The sequence below is a fragment of the Chionomys nivalis genome, chromosome 4 (genome assembly GCF_950005125.1).
Source record: "Chionomys nivalis chromosome 4, mChiNiv1.1, whole genome shotgun sequence".
NCBI lineage: Eukaryota > Metazoa > Chordata > Mammalia > Rodentia > Cricetidae > Chionomys > Chionomys nivalis.
This window is the reverse complement of record NC_080089.1, coordinates 51,062,722-51,079,972: the sequence shown is the minus strand read 5'-3', so window position 1 is coordinate 51,079,972 and position 17,251 is coordinate 51,062,722. Positions and strand designations below refer to the sequence as shown.

General features: G+C 41.4%; 1 protein-coding gene across 2 annotated transcripts in view; it reads right to left on the bottom strand.

Annotated features, from left to right (window-relative positions):
* Rdx (radixin) overlaps nucleotides 1–17,020 on the bottom strand; it is a 64,095-nt gene extending 47,075 nt beyond the window's left edge. Inside the window, exon 1 of one of the 2 annotated variants that reach the window (XM_057766941.1) lies at nucleotides 16,704–17,020. The gene's annotated coding sequence lies outside the window, so the exon portion shown is untranslated. Of the gene's footprint in view, nucleotides 1–15,539; nucleotides 15,935–16,703 lie in introns of those variants that run through there. The other variant, XM_057766942.1, reaches the window with a different exon arrangement.
* Between the last annotated feature and the right edge of the window lie 231 nt (nucleotides 17,021–17,251).

The following is a 17,251-nucleotide window of genomic DNA, read 5'->3' as shown; positions in this document are numbered from 1 at the left end:
CAATTTCATCCACAAACCCAGCCTTGTATGGAAAGGAACAATAAAAATGAAGATAGGCAGACTCAAGTGCTAAGGAAAAATTAGGAATATTTTTCAACCTTTCTTCTGTATTGTCAGATATAAAAAAAAAAAGCTGATCAAAATTGCCTTCCTTAAAAATGAGTTTTCTTTTTGAAATTCTAAAACCTGAGGAAAGTACACAATAGCTTATTCACCTAAGGTGTGGAAGGCAGTCACAGTTCTGCAAAGCAACACCTATGCCAGTCCCCAGCTAGCCAGTGGCCTCCTAAGCAAATGCTGATGTGTAAGTTCTCTAAGTAAGAAAGGGCCATCACAGGGGAAACATTCTTACTAAGAAACACCAACATCGATGAGTTTGCCTTTCTGAGAAATCTGTCATTATCAGCTCTCTAGGAAAAGAGATTCTAGCTCCAAATCTTCCTCTAATGCTGTATCAGAGACACTGCAGATAAACTTATGTAGAGCCTACCACTGCCAAGATATATGTACACACAGCTGAATTAACACACATTCAAATAAGGTCATTTCCCTGAATTTTATTCAAGCACATGCCAATAAATGTCTATATACAGAAACTTCCTTTAGAGCTTTGTGGGTTGTGCTTTTTTTTTAAAATATGAGTCACTGGGCAGTGACATTCAGGAGGAAACATAAAACACCCATTCCTCAACTTTTTGTACCCTATTCCCTATCTCCTATCTCCTCTCTCTCTCTCTCTCTCTCTCTCTCTCTCTCTCTCTCTCTCTCTCTCTCTCTCTCTCACACACACACACACACACACACACACACATTCATAGTCTGCAGACCAAAATTTCTCCAACACTTCCATCCTTACTTCCCCTGGTTCAGGTATTATAAACAGGCCTTGATTCTAACAGTTTCCGTCTGTGGTGGTGGTGTGCACCTGTTACCCAGCACTGGAATCCCAAGCAGGGCAGTGTTCTGGGCCAGAGTGGAATACATAGTTAAGTTTGAGGCCAGCCTGGGTTACATTATGCACAAAAATAAAATAAGTTTCAAAACTGGCTTGCTTTTACTGCTCAGAATCCTAAAATCTCCGCTTCCACAATCAACAGCCATAGGGTTCGCAACTATAAAATGGCCCAAAACTTAAACCCCTATACCAGTGCCAAATTTGCTTTCCATCAAGCTTGGGTCAATTATGCATTTCCAGAAACATAGTCATTGTGCTTGCTCATCATTATTTTTGTTAGATGTAAAACTATGACTCTCTTTAAATTCTTAAATACTATGAGGTTTTGCCTATCCTCCCCCCGCCCCCGCGCAGATTAATTCTGGCAGTTCACTTAGGTTACTGAACTTAAAAGAAAAAAAAAAAATCACTTCTCAGTTAATTGCTCATCTTTCACTTTTGTTAATTTCTATTAGTTTCCAATGTTTTCTTGTACTTTCTCTTACTCTGGACCATTTTGTGCACTCTAGAACACAAAGTAATTTCCAGACTTTATTCCACTAATTCATGCCTTAAGGTCATAAACTAAATATATCCAAGTTTAAGGGCAACTCTAAAGTAATTTCACTAACAGACCACATGGATATAAAAATTTCTTTTATCACTTGGATATTAAACTTCACCTATAACATTTAGATGCATTCATAAATGTTTAAAACACGATCTATAAAGTTCGCTTCTTTCACAGTTCACAGAACAATTCACTGCTCTTATATGTATGCAAGAATGTCTATCAAAACTTTTCTTTTGGATCAAAATAGTTTTTAAGATTATAATACCACTTTTTCATGTGTATTGTGATGTACATGCATGAGTATATATGTTCACATGTATGTGAGTACTTGTTGCAGCCAGTGGCTTATGTCAGGTGCCTCCGTTTTACATACTGAAGCAGGGTCTGTCACTTGGACTCAAAACTCACCCACTCACTCATTCAGCTAGTATAGTTCGAACAGCTTATCCTGAGGTCCCAGCGCCCATGCTGTGGGGTTACAAGTGAATCAACACACCTGCCCAGAGTTTCCATGGACCTAGGGAGTCAAATTCTGGCCCTCACATTTGTGCAGCAAGTAACTTTACCCACAGCCATATCTCAGAGCTCAGCATTAGCAATGTAAAGAAAATGTACTGTTCTATCACTCAAATTCTGCTCCCAAGCCACAACTCTGCACCACGACACACACACCCCATTTGTACTACAGTAATAATAAATCTACACTGCAATTACTGGAGGTTTTAAATTTTAAGGTTATTTTGGGTTTTATTTAATCAAATCTGTTCTGGATTTCTTTTTTTTTTTTTTCCTGGTTTTTGAAGATAGAGTTTCTCTTTGTAATGCTTGCTGTCTTGAAACTCGCTTTGTAGACCAGGCTGGCCTTGAACTCAAGAGATTCACCTGCCTCTGTCTCCCAAATGCTGGGATTATAAAGAGGTGCAACACCACGCCCAACTTTTCTGCTCTGTGTTTCTTTACCTATTTCTTATAGTTAAGTCACTTATAGAAAAACCCTATGAGCATTCTAAGCACATCTGAATTAAAGGAATTTCAAGTCAAATACAACTTTCACGTTCAAAATGAAGGCAGCATCTTGCAATGGAAGGTCCAAGGACACAATGTTTCTTTCCCCTTTCCTGAAGATTATCCTGAGAGGGGAAAAACATTTCTCATACACTTGAAGCTATACCATTTTTATAGGCTGTAAGGTCATAGGGATTTTCATTTGCTGTGGGTGGTTTTGGTTTTTAGATTTTCAGACACGTTCTAACTCTTTGTCCACAATGGCCTGGAACTTACTATACTGCCCAGGCTGTTCTCAAAATTCTCAACCACCCTCCTGCGCCCAACACGCCTGGACGGCTTTGAGTTTTGTATGTACTTCTCTCATCCATTATTAAGACCTAAACGTTCAGTTTCAAACCATGATTTCTAATCACTATTTAAAAATGATTTTAGTTTTTCCATTTTTAATTTTCAAATGCAAGAGTTTTATATCTATAGGCAAAATGCTAATTTTATGTTGTTTCTGTATTTGTTTCAATATTTAAACACTTTAGTGCAGGGTCAGGCAGTGACTTGTTCCAGATATAAACAAAAATACTATATGATATGTGTTGGGTAACATGTTAGATCAAGTTAAGCCAAGTTTTTAATTTTTAAATCTTTCATTCTATTCATTTTAGTCTACTTAACCAATCCAACAAATACATTAAGCTTTTCCAACTGACTTCTGATAAAATGTCAGTTTTTTACTTCCATGAATTTTTAGGTTGGTATCAGATAAGCAGTTCTGGAACGGTTAAACCTTCCAGTGAAGGGGTCTCTCCCCATATAGTAACATAGAGAGTCATGTGTGGACCGTGCCTGCTCAGCATTGGGAAGTTACTACTTCTCTTAATTCTGGCATGTGTTAGTTATCACTCTAACTCATTCCTTTGTATTGATCTGACTGTCCTTCTACTGCACCAACTCTTACTTCTCTTCAGTGTCAGGTTCCCTGCCACTGCTCTGGTAAGCTTCCTCGTTCTAAAGATTCAGCTTTCCTTGGATTCTAGGAATCTATTAGTCACTACCTCTTCTTTCATCCACATTTCACCAAGTACTTCTTTTTGGACACTGAAATTTTCCGAACTAATCTTTGATTACATTTTCAAATTTCCCATCCCTTTAACTGAGTGATATTCCTCTAGCCAGTGTGTCTTTACAGTTAGATGTCTTTAGGTGTGTGCACTCTGAGGCAAGGTCTCACACACACAGTAAGGCGCTCTGGCTGGCCTAGGACTCAAACTTGAAGCAGTCCTCCCATCTCATCCTCCAGAGTGCTAAAATTATAGGTATGAACCAAGAGGCCCAGCTTCTCTAGTTTTGTTTTTTAAAGATCATTTATGTCAAGGCTGGAGAGATGAATCAAAGGTTAAGAGCACTAGCTGTTCTTCCAGAGGTCCTGAGTTCAATTCCCAGCAACCACATGGTGGATCACAACCATCTGTAATTAGATCTGGTGCCCTCTGCTGGCCTGCAGGCATGCCTGTAGGCAGAACACTGTATATATTAAAAAAAATAAAAATAAAAACCCATTTATTTATGTGTATGTGTGTTTGTGTGGATATATGCTACATGAGTGCAGGTGCCCAGAGAGACCAGAAGAGGACATCAGAGCCGTGGCATTGGAGTTATGGGCAGCTGTTAGCTATCTGATGCATGTTCTGGGAACCAACCTCCAGTCCTCTTGAGAGAGCAAGAAATGCTCTTAACCACTAACCTCTCCAGCCCTATTCTTAGTTATTGTTAATCTATTTTTACCCGCCCATAGCTTAAAATCTCAATGTTTATTTTTATTTCTAGAGATAACTGCTGTGGGACAATGGTTTGTAGCTTGTTTTATTTTAATAAAACGCTGATTGTCCAGTAGCCAGGCAAGAAGTATAGGCGGGGAGATGAGAACAGGAGAATTCTGGGAAGAAAGCTCATTTCTGCAGTTGTTACCCAGCCACAGAAGAAGATGTGTCTCACTGAAAAGGGTACCTAGCCACGTGGCTAACTCAGACAGGAATAATGGGTTAATATAAGTTATAAGAATTAGTTAACAAGAAGCCTGAGCTAATAAGCCAATCAGTTTATAACTAATATAGAACTCTGTGTGATTTCTTTGGGACTTAACAACTGCACGAACCAGGCAGGACAAGGACCTGGTGGGACAGAAAGTTCAGACAACAAATAACTTTAAGGATATTTTTAATTTTTATTTTTATGTGTGTATGCAGGTGCCTGCTAAGTGAAAAGAGGGTGTCAAATGTCCCGGAGCAGAGGGTGCCAAATATCCTGGAGCAGGAGTCAGAGGGTCATAAGTGGTCCACTTTGAGTGCTAGGGACTTAGCCTGGGTTCTTTGGAAGAGAAGAAAATGCTCGTAACCACTATGCCATCATTACATCCCTGGAAAGCCTTTTTTGACTGAAAAAAAGCGTTTAAGACTTTGATGGTATAACTTAAAATCTTTTTATTCTTGTATTTATCTCTCTTTAAAATTTTATTTTCAGCTCATAGAGGCTTGTGTTTCAGTTAATTTAGAGAGCTCACATCCCTAATGAATCTTGCCAGCCCTGCACTGCATTGCATATCACCATGGTGGTGTTCTTCAGGTGCACCCCCACCATATCACCATGGAGGTGTCCTTCAGGTGCACCCCCACATCACTGTGGAGGTGTTCTTCAGGTGCACCCCCACATCACTGTGGAGGTGTTCTTCAGGTGCACCCCCACCATATCACCGTGGAGGTGTCCTTCAGGTTTACTCCCACCAGAGTACTTAGAATATTTCTTTGTGGCGACCAATTTTCAGTGCTTTCTTGAATTAGTGTTCTATACTATACCATACCAGTCCCCATCACAGTACTCTCTGGAGCTGGGTAGAGAGACTCAAATGAATTTCTTCATCACCTATCATACTATTTTCTGAACTATATGCCTGGTGTGTTCCTCCAGTGTAATCTCACCAGCAAGGAGATTTAAAAAAAAAAAAAAAAAAGGCAAGCAAAAAATCTTTTTTTTTTTTTTTTTTTTTTTGGTTTTTTCGAGACAGGGTTTCTCTGTGGTTTTGGAGCCTGTCCTGGAACTAGCTCTTGTAGACCAGGCTGGTCTCGAACTCACAGAGATCCACCTGCCTCTGCCTCCCAAGTGCTGGGATTAAAGGCGTGCGCCACCACCGCCCGGCCAAGCAAAAAATCTTAATTATCCAACAGATTTTACAAACTTAAGTTACAGCACTCACATTTCAGAAAAGATATTTCTTAAACACAGGACCAGCTAGGCAGGTAACAGAAAGTTAAATAATTTGGCCAAGTTTTCAATTAGACTTATTTCAAGTTATATTCCACCAAAAGTGTTTCAAGTAAAATCTGCAAAAGTTAAGCCTTAATAAGAGATCTCTGAGCTGAGTGATGGTGGCGCGTGCCTTTAATCCCAGCACTCAGGAGGCAGAGGCAGGTGAATCTCTGTGAGTTTGAGGCCAGTCTGGTCTACAGAGCTAGTTCCAGGACAGACTCCAAAAGCTACAGAGAAGCCGGGTGGTGGTGGGACACGCCTTTAATCCCAGTACTTGGGAGGCAGAGGCAGGCGGATCTCTGTGAGTTCGAGATCAGCCTGGTCTACAAGAGCTAGTTCCAGGACAGGCTCCAAAACCACAGAGAAACCCTGTCTCGAAAAACCAAACAAATTAAATAAATAAAAATTTTAAAAAAAGAGAGATCTCCATGGAAACCAAAGGACATGGCCTAGGTCAAGCATGCACAAATCATCACATTTCTTTAAATTATAAATGACAAAAAAAGAGGTCAAAATGGTTATTCTCCAAAATATGAAAGTCTCTACAAATCAGGATGAATCTGTAAGCTTCTAAAATGAAAACACATATTTTGTTTTCAAAAGGAAAGGTTAAAAAAAAGACAATTCAATTTTGGAGAAATAAGTACACAAACACTATGATAAAAAAAATGAATGCACTGTATTTTAAATCCCTAAATAGGTAGAAGTAAAAAAAAAAAACAAAGTTCATAAGAAAATATGCAATAGCTATAATAAAGTTGCTATGCAAAATACATTCTAGTAATCAAGTAAGCGAAAGACTTCACAAACTAAAGCCACAAAGCAAACTAACTCTCAGATACTACTCTGTGGTCAATACACAGTAGCCAGCTAAGACTTCTACATGTCAATGCTGAGGAACCTACATGGTAAGAAGCAGACAAGTATCACAGCAGCATCATAAACTGGTTCTGTATTTCTAGAAATTGTGATGTCAACATATATATATATATATATGATGCACAACTTTCTAGAAAGAGAAATTCTGCTTCTAGAAAAAAACTGAAAGCAATAACTAAAAAGAACTCTTTTCTAAGGTATTCTCCACCACGTTCTTTACTACAGTCGATGACTAAAATCACAAGCAGTGTGAAACTATGTGACAGCATGATGGACACACTCAGGGTGTTGTCGGAAATCTGTTTCTAGATATTTGGACAAACTGAGTCAACGTTCAGCAAAGGTTAAGCAGAGGTAAAACATGTTAACCAAACACTCATTCCAACTATGCAAAAACACAAATCTGCTACAAAATCTATTCCATCATTTAGTATTAATGGAGGTTCTACTTTTAAGTTCTAATTTTAAAAATTAGATGCAAAACTTTCAAAAGCACATTTCTATTTCTATATCAGTTTATTGCCTTACACAATGTGGTAGGTGTAGGAATTCTAGCTAAAAATTTCTAGGACGAACCTTTGGATTAATGGAATAAATCAAAGTTTCGGTCCATTTAATGATCAAGGAACGGTGTTCCTATCAAGATGCTATTTATGAATGGTGGCTATCTAGTTTCTTTTTGGGTCTTATTTTAAATAAAACTAGTATCTCGCGAATAGCAACAGAAAATAAAAGATCACATAAAAAGTCAAGTAACATACACATGTATCTGAGATTCCATTTCTAGCTTGAAGCCAACTTTGTTTTCAGCACCTTTTCTTGCCTAAGTATCTATGCAGCTGCCAAACATACTTTGTGTACCAAACACTGGTCAACTTCCCCTCTTCTCTCGTGTTACTATTCAGAAAATAATGACTCTTAACTTCTCTCCTTTCTTGAATTTTTTAAAAATTTCACTTGCAGGTTTATTAATGTAATTATTTTTCCCCAATCCGGTTTCTCCCACTTCTCTGTTACTTAAAGAGGCCTATGTCTTTTCCCCATCAACATCCTCAGAAAAACAACGGGAGCAACTACCCACCCAGTCAGCAGTTTGTCTTCAGTCTTAGGAGATGCTGGCAGCAGCTGTGTCCCATCTCCAGCAAACTACCACAAGAACAAACACAATACTACACAATAAAGACAAAAGCATTGATATACAGCATCCTCTGTCCTGCAGCTCTGAGAGGCTGTCCTGCCTGTGCCACAGTGGATCTCTGCGCCAGCAGCGGCACAACAGACATGGGCGGGTGCTGCAACAGGTGTTGCCAAGTGTAGTCTATTAGTGGTTTACACTGAAGCTTCAATAATTAACATCAAACTAATTTTTCTTCGCAAGTTATTCTTTTCTCTAGGCCTAATTACAATTGTTTTCAGTCTTTTGGGATTCAAACTATGGGAAAGCACAAGTTGTCTCTGCATAAAATTCCAAAAAAATAAAAACTCTTGTTCAATTTACTAAGAAACAAGAAGCAATATTACAAAGACAAATCTAAAATGCACTAATAAGGTGATTGGCAGGCAAATAAACACAGTTATAGCACTGACAAAAAAACAACGGAATCCTTTTTTTCCTGTTTGGGACTCTCTGTCCTCTGAACCACATCCCAGAAGTGTATAAGCCCATAAAATAGTGCATAAAATACAAAAAAGTTATAAGAAATCTACCATTCTTGAATGTAATTATCAAAATTTAAGATCCACAAATCTATGTCAAAGTAACATATGTGCTTCTCTTGTAGTCCTTTAATAATAGTAGTGCTGGACTGAATCGCCAGAGTTCTAAGTAGAACTATAAAGACTATACTGAGAAAACCTGAACATATATGAAGACCTTCGATAAGTCTTCTGGAAATAAGTTTCTTTGATACTGCCACATTCATAATAGAGTATGTGAATAAGAATATATCTTTATCCATTCAAATTCACATATCCTTTTAAGGTTTAAAACTTTAAAAATAGCAAGAAGTATTTATTATAAGTTGCAGAGTTTAATGGTATAATGCTTTCCTTTTCCCCCCGTGTGGTTCCCAGATGACGAGCAGAAGACTGTCTTAGCGAAAACAGACACAGTCTAATCCTCACAAAGCTTACCTTTTCCTTCCCCACCATACTTGAGCACCCCCACCTGTATACCTCCAAAAGAAAGGATGACCCAGGCAAGTAAGTGACTTGCCCAAAGGCATGGAGGTGAGGTCAGAGCCCTTCTTACCCTGGTTCTGGGCACTGACCTACTCTGTTTTTCTTTCTCACAGTTCTAGGAAAGTCAGTCCCAGACACCGAATGGGGCTTTTAAGAAGAGGCTGACAAAGCTTTCTCCTCTACCATAATCAAGTTGAAAATCAACCTCTGATCATATCAAAAGTGAAAATTAGCCAGAATGATCACCTCAGCAGCTGAATTTCCTACACAAGTGACAGGAAATTCTAAGTCTGACACTTGTTCATATAGATGTCGTCTATGTTTTAAAGATGTTTTCAAGAAAATATTCATGATTTTTGAGAAAATTCAAATTTCTAAACCTTAAATGTAAAAACTACAAAAATAATGCTTTACCTTGAATTTCAATTCTGACATAAAAATTTTGGAAATACTTTGCACTGTTCCCAAGGTGCACAGATGGTAGGTGACACATTATCATTTGTGAACATGTGCTGGAGTGAAATGTAAGACAGCTCTCTGCAGCCCAACTGCTTCATTAACACTACACCATATACTAAACATTTAGAAATGCTCAGAGGAGGCAGGTTCGTGGAAGTCGTAAAGAACCAAAGACGCTGAACTGAGAAGTCCTCGAAACTATGTCTACATCTTATTTTGCAACATCAGACATTAAACAGCAGTAGCTGGTTTTTTAAAACTTAACACAGTCTTAAGTATCTTTAAAATAAGATACCGCATTTGATCAGTAAGGACACCTGGCAGGTCTATTACCATAAAAACCATTCAGCTTCGAATGTCCTGCGCCTCCTCTCCCTTTAGAGAAATTGGATGGCGCCAGTCTCACAATTGGTCCTCAGATGTTTGCTGCTTTGGATGAGCTGGGCTTACACATAATACTCACTTTAGCTGTTGGCTATTGTCAAGGAAAACATTTTATTCTTATTTTAATGTCATAAAATGGCCAAACTAGTTAGAAACAGTAAAGGCTAAACACAAACATAAGTGTCACATTTAATACTGATGGTGATTATCATGCTGTGTTCCCAGGTGTAAGCAGTAAATTGCTCAGTATGTACACTTCCACTGAAAACCAAACTAAGTTTGTATAGCTTCTCTAAGTCCAGAACCTAAAAAAAAAATTAAGTATCAGAGTCCTCGTGACATCTAAAGAAGTTCAATCCAACCCCAGTACAATGAGTCCAACTTCTGACACTTCAACTTGGCGTTGTCATAAGCGTTAGGACGCACGTAGCTATCCTCGGAGGCAAATTAGCCCACAGAACACAGGCACAACACACCTGGAAAGACTATTCTCAATTAACTGTGGCTAAGAGGCTGTATGTCCTCATTGTCTCTTATGAAGAGAGATTCTTTTTAAAGACAAATACATCCACCATGGTTGTCTTATTCAAAGATTACTAATTCACAGAAACGACGGAGAAGATTTGAAATTTCTAAAGAAGAGAAAGCAGGAGATATTCAGAACTGATATCAGAAGATTCTTAAAACTTTACACACTACTACTAATTCCAGCTGACATCCACCACATCCCACTTACACACTTTCAAGACATTCAATATGACACACGTGGTGTTGTCAATTTCTCAGGATCCTGTCCATCTTCCAGGCCTAAATGCCAACAAGTATTTACCAGATTGTAACAATTGCCTGGATGTATGACTGACATCTTAAAACAAAGTTCAGCAAACTCTGTAAAGGGTCAGGTAAATAAACATGTTTCATAAGCCATACAGTCTATGTTGCAATTGTTCTTTGTAATTAAGTAAATGTGCTACAGTGTGTTCAAATAAAACCTTACTTGCAAAAACTATCAGAAGGCTAGATTTAGTTGTGTGTAATAATTCAATAAAGCACTTTAACAGCAATCAATGGTTTTGTTTTTTAATTTCAGTTTTGAAAAGAAATACATTAAATTACATATTCATATTAAATTAAGTATATTAATGTATGACAAGTCACTTTGGATCAGTTTTCATTTGGGTACAAGAAAGAATTCAATACATTTGGTATATGACTAAGGAAAATAATGGGAACAGAATTAATGCAATTTGAATACAGTGCCAATGTTGGGTAAGGAACATGCCCCAATCCTGGCCAAGAAGCAGAAGACTTCGGAGAAACTTCTGTAAAAGAACCTTCCCTTATTTCCTTGGATACTTTGTATCTAGACAAGGTACTCAACTCATCCCTGCAGCTAACCAAAATAAAAACCAATCTTAGTCTAAGCAAAGGTATTAAATCTTAGAACTTAGTCTAAACTAAGTAATTTTCTATTACTCACCGTGCATCTTAAATGATGTAAAGGCTCAAAACTTTACAAATTCACTTGCAGCAAATCTTAATTTCAACTTTTTACAAATTAAAGGAAACATTAAAGGCCCTGAAAGCTATTAAGAATTAACTAAAGTTTAAAAATACTCTGTATATCAATTACTGATAGTGAGGCAACTTTATAAATTTTACTATCTTAGACAAAATAATAATGTAGTACTCCTTTCTTTGATACTGTATCTAAAAGCATGCCCAACCCCACCCAGTCAAGAGGGATTGACTCCTATTAGGTATGCTATCAGTAAACTGTATCTGCAATCCTTTTATTCTTTTTTATTTTGAGATGGGGTGAGGTCGCACTAAGTTTTCCAGGATGGCCTTGAAACTTGAAATCCCCTGCCTCATCCCAGGTCACTTAGGATCAGAAATCTGTAGCACTAAGCCCAGATTGAACATTTTTTCAATATAGTAGAGCTTTTTGTTCTTGTTTTTCTTTTAAGCTAGAGGTGAGCAAATTCTCTCTGCAAAAAAAGGCAAACAGTAACTATTTTAGGTTTTTGTTTAGCCATATGGTTTGACATCATGGCTTAAAAATAGCCATAGACAATATGTAAGCAATTGGCATGGACAAGTTCCAATAAAATTTTATTTACAAAAACATGAGCAGGCTGGATATGGCCTATAGATTTTAGCTGGTGGACTAATACACAAAAATTACTAAACAATCTTTCCAAATAAATTAACTTTACTACTTTATTATTTCCAACATGCATAAATCATAAAGAAATGTAATAAACATAGATGTATAAAGTTTAGTGACCTTGTTTATACACATAAAACATATTACTTGTAATTTAGAATTATCACAGCATGGTGGCATATACCTCTGATCTCAACATTCTGGAAGCAGAGGCAGGTATCTGTGAGTTCCAGGCCAGCCTGGTCTACATAGGAAGTTACAGGACAGCCAGGGCTACAGAGACCCTGTCTCAATACAAACAAAACAAAAAACAAAAATTCTAGTTATTGGGGCAGGGGAGAAAGCTTAGTGGTTGCGAGCACTGGCTGCTCTTCCAGAGGACCAGGGTTTGACTCCCAGTGCCCACATGACAGCTCATGGCTGTCTGTAGCTCCAGTTCCAGGGTATCTGGTACCCTCATGTGGACATGCACATGAAATAAAAATCATTTAAAAAATTCTAGCTATTTTAAATTGATGAATTTGCGAGGCCTGCTATACATAACTGTTATTCGATGTTGAGGAAGCTCTATATAACCCCCACCTTTTCTGAGAAGCTGGTACTAGAGCCCACTATTAAAGATGGAAAAGGAATCACATAGACAACTTTTCCTCTCTAAACAATTTCCAGGTAAAGATACATATTATATAGATACATTGCTATTCCAAATCACACACCTATTTCAAAAGACAATATTTTGTGCTGATGTGTGCAGTGTATGTATATGTACATGTTTGTATGTGTGCATCAACGTTTATCATGAATTTATGCTATACTTAAAAGGTAAACCTTACCTCTAATCATTAACCAAGAAAACTGGCACATGTGCTTACACAAACGCTTCTGAGAATAAGGACAGCAAATCCCACTCATTTCTATTTATGAAAATTTGAAAAATACAATTACTTGATGTCTAATATAAGTAATAAACACTGTGTCAAGGTTTGTTATAGCACCTTGCCCTAACAGGCTCGAGACCCACAGATCAGGAGCAAGGCGTGCTCATCCTTGCAGAAAAGGGTAACCACTTTCTATACACAAGACAATTACCTATGAAAAATGGGGCCGGGGATAGCATTGCTGGGTTCTGGGGCGAGAAAACAAGTTTTTTACTCTGTGGCTTAATGTCTTTCTGTTACAACTTTACCATATAATGGATTACCTTTATAGTTCTTTTTATAAAAACGGTTTAAGATATACATCCAATATAAATACCAAGAAGCACACAGAAACTGAATGAATGGGCCAGATGGGATAGCTGTAACACACCTAGAGAGGGAGCAGCTCCCAGTCAGACTGCATACCTCTATCTCCAACACCAGAGCTACTGAAGTCAGGGCTTTCCCGGAACACCCTCTAGTGACACCTACGGTCAAGAAACTTAAAATAGCCTTGTAGAGAGCAACTCAATCCACATTCATATACAGGATGTCAACAGAGTCAATTAGTGCCCACCAGTTCCTCATCTGCAGGGGACCCAAGTCATCCAAGACTTCCTTACTTCCCAGATTGCAGCAGTAAGAGGCACAAGCCATGCAAGAAAGATTTTCACCTCCTAGACTGCACCAATAACAGGAAACTATTGCCTATGCCCTACAAATACGTTCCATCTGCACTGCTCACGACCACAATGGGACAGTATTTCAAGGCTTTGGTCTTTGGGGGAAAAGTTAAAGTATTACCACCCCTTTTTGAAATGGGTCAAGTTAAAATGCATTAAATTTAAAATGAATGAAAATCCAGTACTCTCATCATCACTCAACATTTCAGAATCTACATCAGACCGTACATACCTTTTATACTAAGAGATTAAGAAATGAAAACAAAATAAATCTGTAAATCTTCCAACTACTCGCCAGAGATTTAAAAACTGGCTAATAATCCAATTCTGCTCTTGGGAATGGTGAAAAGCAATAAACAAAACCCAGCTCTTGATCCTGTCACACTACTGACAACTGAGGGAGAGCCAAGCCTGTTGTTTCAAACCCTCACACAGAAAAGCAGCAGTCATTTCCACCTGAGCAATCAGTTTCCACAAAATTAAGATTCAATCTGTTGTTCCCACGGTAAAATCTACTAATTCTAGTCTACAAACATCCCTGAGCTCCTCCTACATTCTCTCTTGTCTGAAGCTACAGAAACAATATGTAGGACCCGCAGAGGCAAGGGCTTAACATTTCTTAAGTGTCACAAGCAAACTCCTTCTCATGTAAACAAAGCTAAAGACTCCTGGTGACTATCCGTCCCAAAGATTAACTGCTCATCAAATTCCAAAATACAGGTTCCAAAGGCGCTTGAAAAGTCAGTGCGATTCTTCCCACAGCGCACTGGCAACCTGAAACGTCGTCTGCACCTTGTCACATCTGAAGAAATTATTATTCTGAAAGATAAACTGTACACCGGTGAAAGCACAGAAATTCTAAAGAAAAAAAATGCAAACATAATCCTAAAGATTAGCCTCTCTTTCCAGATCTAGTGCTGCTGTATTGGCACGCGGATTAAGCCATTATTTATGCAGCAAAATGAACAGGGTAATTGTTTATTCTGTGCTCCGTCATGGTCCTGTAAGTATTCTACAAAAAAAAAAAAAAAAAAAGACAAAGACAAAAAAGATGCTCGGTCAACAGCAGACTGCAGTTCCAGTACTCTTTCATCACATAAACCCTCATTATCGTGGGCTTTTCCATTTACATCATGCAAATCTTGGTGCCACCACACAGCCGACGGGGCATCGCACTCGCACCTCTTCTACAAAATCTCAACTGTACTTTAATACATTTTTTATGAAGCTGACCTCTTGAAACACACTCCCAACGAATGACCACTCTTTTAGGGTGAGGGGGAAAAAAAAACACCCAGAATCCTGGCAACACTTAAACATCTGTGTAGGAACAGACGTGCTATTTTCACTGAAATAACGCACTGCCCCCTTTCAAACTTAGCTCGGAGACGGAGTTCGAGAGCACGGAAAGGTAGGGATGCGAACTTTCCTGGTGGGGTCTGCTGACACTGCACAGGGCGACTCCGCGACCCGGGCCAGGTTGAGGGGCCAGGAGGGCGGCAGCAGCAGGTAAGGGCGGCCGGGAGTCGGGGCCTGGCCTCCCTCGCGGGCTCGCGCGGCGGGAGCGGCCGGGGCCCCAAGCCCGGCAACGCGACAGCCCTCCCGCTGCTAAGGCGTCCACACGCTCTCTAGTAATCCAACACCCCGACTTTCAAACGGAGGCCGGGGGAGAACTTCCAACCGTGCCTCCCTCCCCGGGGGGCGAGCGAGCACCCCCGACCTGCGCTCGCCACGGCCCTCGGGGGCGCGCCGGGCCGAGCCTGGGGCCCAGTCTCACGGCGGCGGGAACCCGCACCGCCCGACGCCCGGGGCGGCCAGGCCGACGGCGGACGGAGCCTAGCGGCAGGAGATGCCGGGGAAGCGGCCTGGCTCAGCCGTTAACGACCGCGGCGCCTCTCGGGCGGCCAGGCGCGAGCGAGCACGTCTCGGAGACGCGCCAGGCCCGGGCCGCGGCGCCACACAGCCCGGCAACTTCTGGCCGCCACCTCAGCGCCTCGGCGGGGGAGAGCGGGCAACCGGGCCGGGGGCAGGGAGCGCGCCGAGCAGGGCTTACCCCGAAAATGAGCGGCTCCTTCCCTGCCCGCCGCCGACTGGCTGAGGCGCGGCTCGGCGGGGGCGTCGCGGCTGGCAGTGAGCGAACGGAGAGGCGGCGGTGCGAGTCCTGAGCCGCCTGAGAGGAGACGCGCCGCCGCCGCCGCAGACAGCTCGGCAATATGGCCGCCCGGCGCCTCCTCGGGGGGGAAGGCGGGGCCGCCCCGCGCCCCCTCCTCCCGCGGCCCGCCAGTGGCGGGCGAGGCCCGGGCCCGAGCGCCAACGCCGCGGCCGCAGCGACGGCGTGTCTCCCGGCCCTCCCGGGGGTGGGGGGTGCTCGGCGCCACGGGTCGAGACGAACGGGCCTCAGCCGGGGGACGCGCTGCGGGGCCTTGGCGAAGGCTTCCCGAGGGACGAGGACGCCGCGGGCCGGCGGGAGCCCGAGTCCGAAGCCCGCAGTGAAGGAAGCGAAGCCGCCTGCCCCCGCCCCGCCAGTGGAAACTTGAAACTCCCGCTGGTGCCAGGGAACTCACGGAGGGCGTTTCCAGCGCCCCCGAGGTGGAGCTGTTCCCAGGAGGGCGGGGGGGGGACCCGAGGAGCCGCTCCAGGGTGTAGTTGGGTGCTGAGCATCAGGATCCCAGGCTAGGAGGGGGGATCTAGGCCCAGCAATTGCAACAAAAGAACATTAATTTTGTGCGGATTTTAACCAAATAGAAAAGCTGGGTGCTTTCAATTTTGCAGCATTTTAAGTTCTCTCAAAAAGCCAGTGGACATGACCCTATAATGTGATCGGGTCTTTTCGTTGTTTTTAGCAGGGATACTCCTTGGCAGATAGGCGTAGGTTAAGAAAAAGTTAGAAGTAGGGCCCAAAGACCAGCCAAACCTAAATTACGCTAGACTTGGAGAGAGTTCGCCCTCTGACCATAGTCTCATTGTAGTCCTCTCGCTAGGCTAGAGAGAGCGGCTGGCTGCTTCTGGTGGGCTTCTCTCCGTGCTGCTAGCCCTGGGTGTTTTCTGCTGGGATTCAGAGTAACACTTGGTACGACTGTACAAACAACAACGACACAAACCTTACCACCTCTGCCGCATTCCATTTAAGATGCTTTACTTAATGTAACTTTCGTAGACGAACTTTCAAAAAAAAAAAACTCTAGTTTACTTTTATAGAGCAAATAATTCATCTTACCGGCTTTTGCTGAGAAAGTAGCTTTTCCGGGAACCCAGCACACACCTTCACCAAGCTTCCTCTGCAGTAAGTTACCACCACCGCCCTTAGAGACCTCACTAAACAATTAAAAAGTCTTCAGAGAGTCCAGGTTAATCTCAGAAGCCTTTAGATTGCAAATTCCTCAAGGATGGGAAGCAGGTGCGTGCTTTGTAACCAGACAGGTTCCTGAGGTTCTTGGAGACCACCGGAGGAATACTTGCTGGCCCTCCTTCCACGGTGCGACAAAGGGACAGTAAAAATAGTATGCAAGTCCCTACGTAGAGCACAAATCAAACTAAAGTCTCTAGAACACTTTGCAGCTGAAAGTGGAGTGGTCAGCCTTGGTCACGTGTTCAGAACGGTGTGAAGAGCTTTCTCATGACTGCCTTGTCTAATGATTACAACATCCAGGGCTCAGGGTGAAAGCCCTTATTGACTTTAAAATAAGCTAATGAGTAAAGGGGAGCCTCTACAGAGGTGTTTGTCAATGCAGCCTTCCTGGGAAACGGCAGAGCCAAGACTTAAAC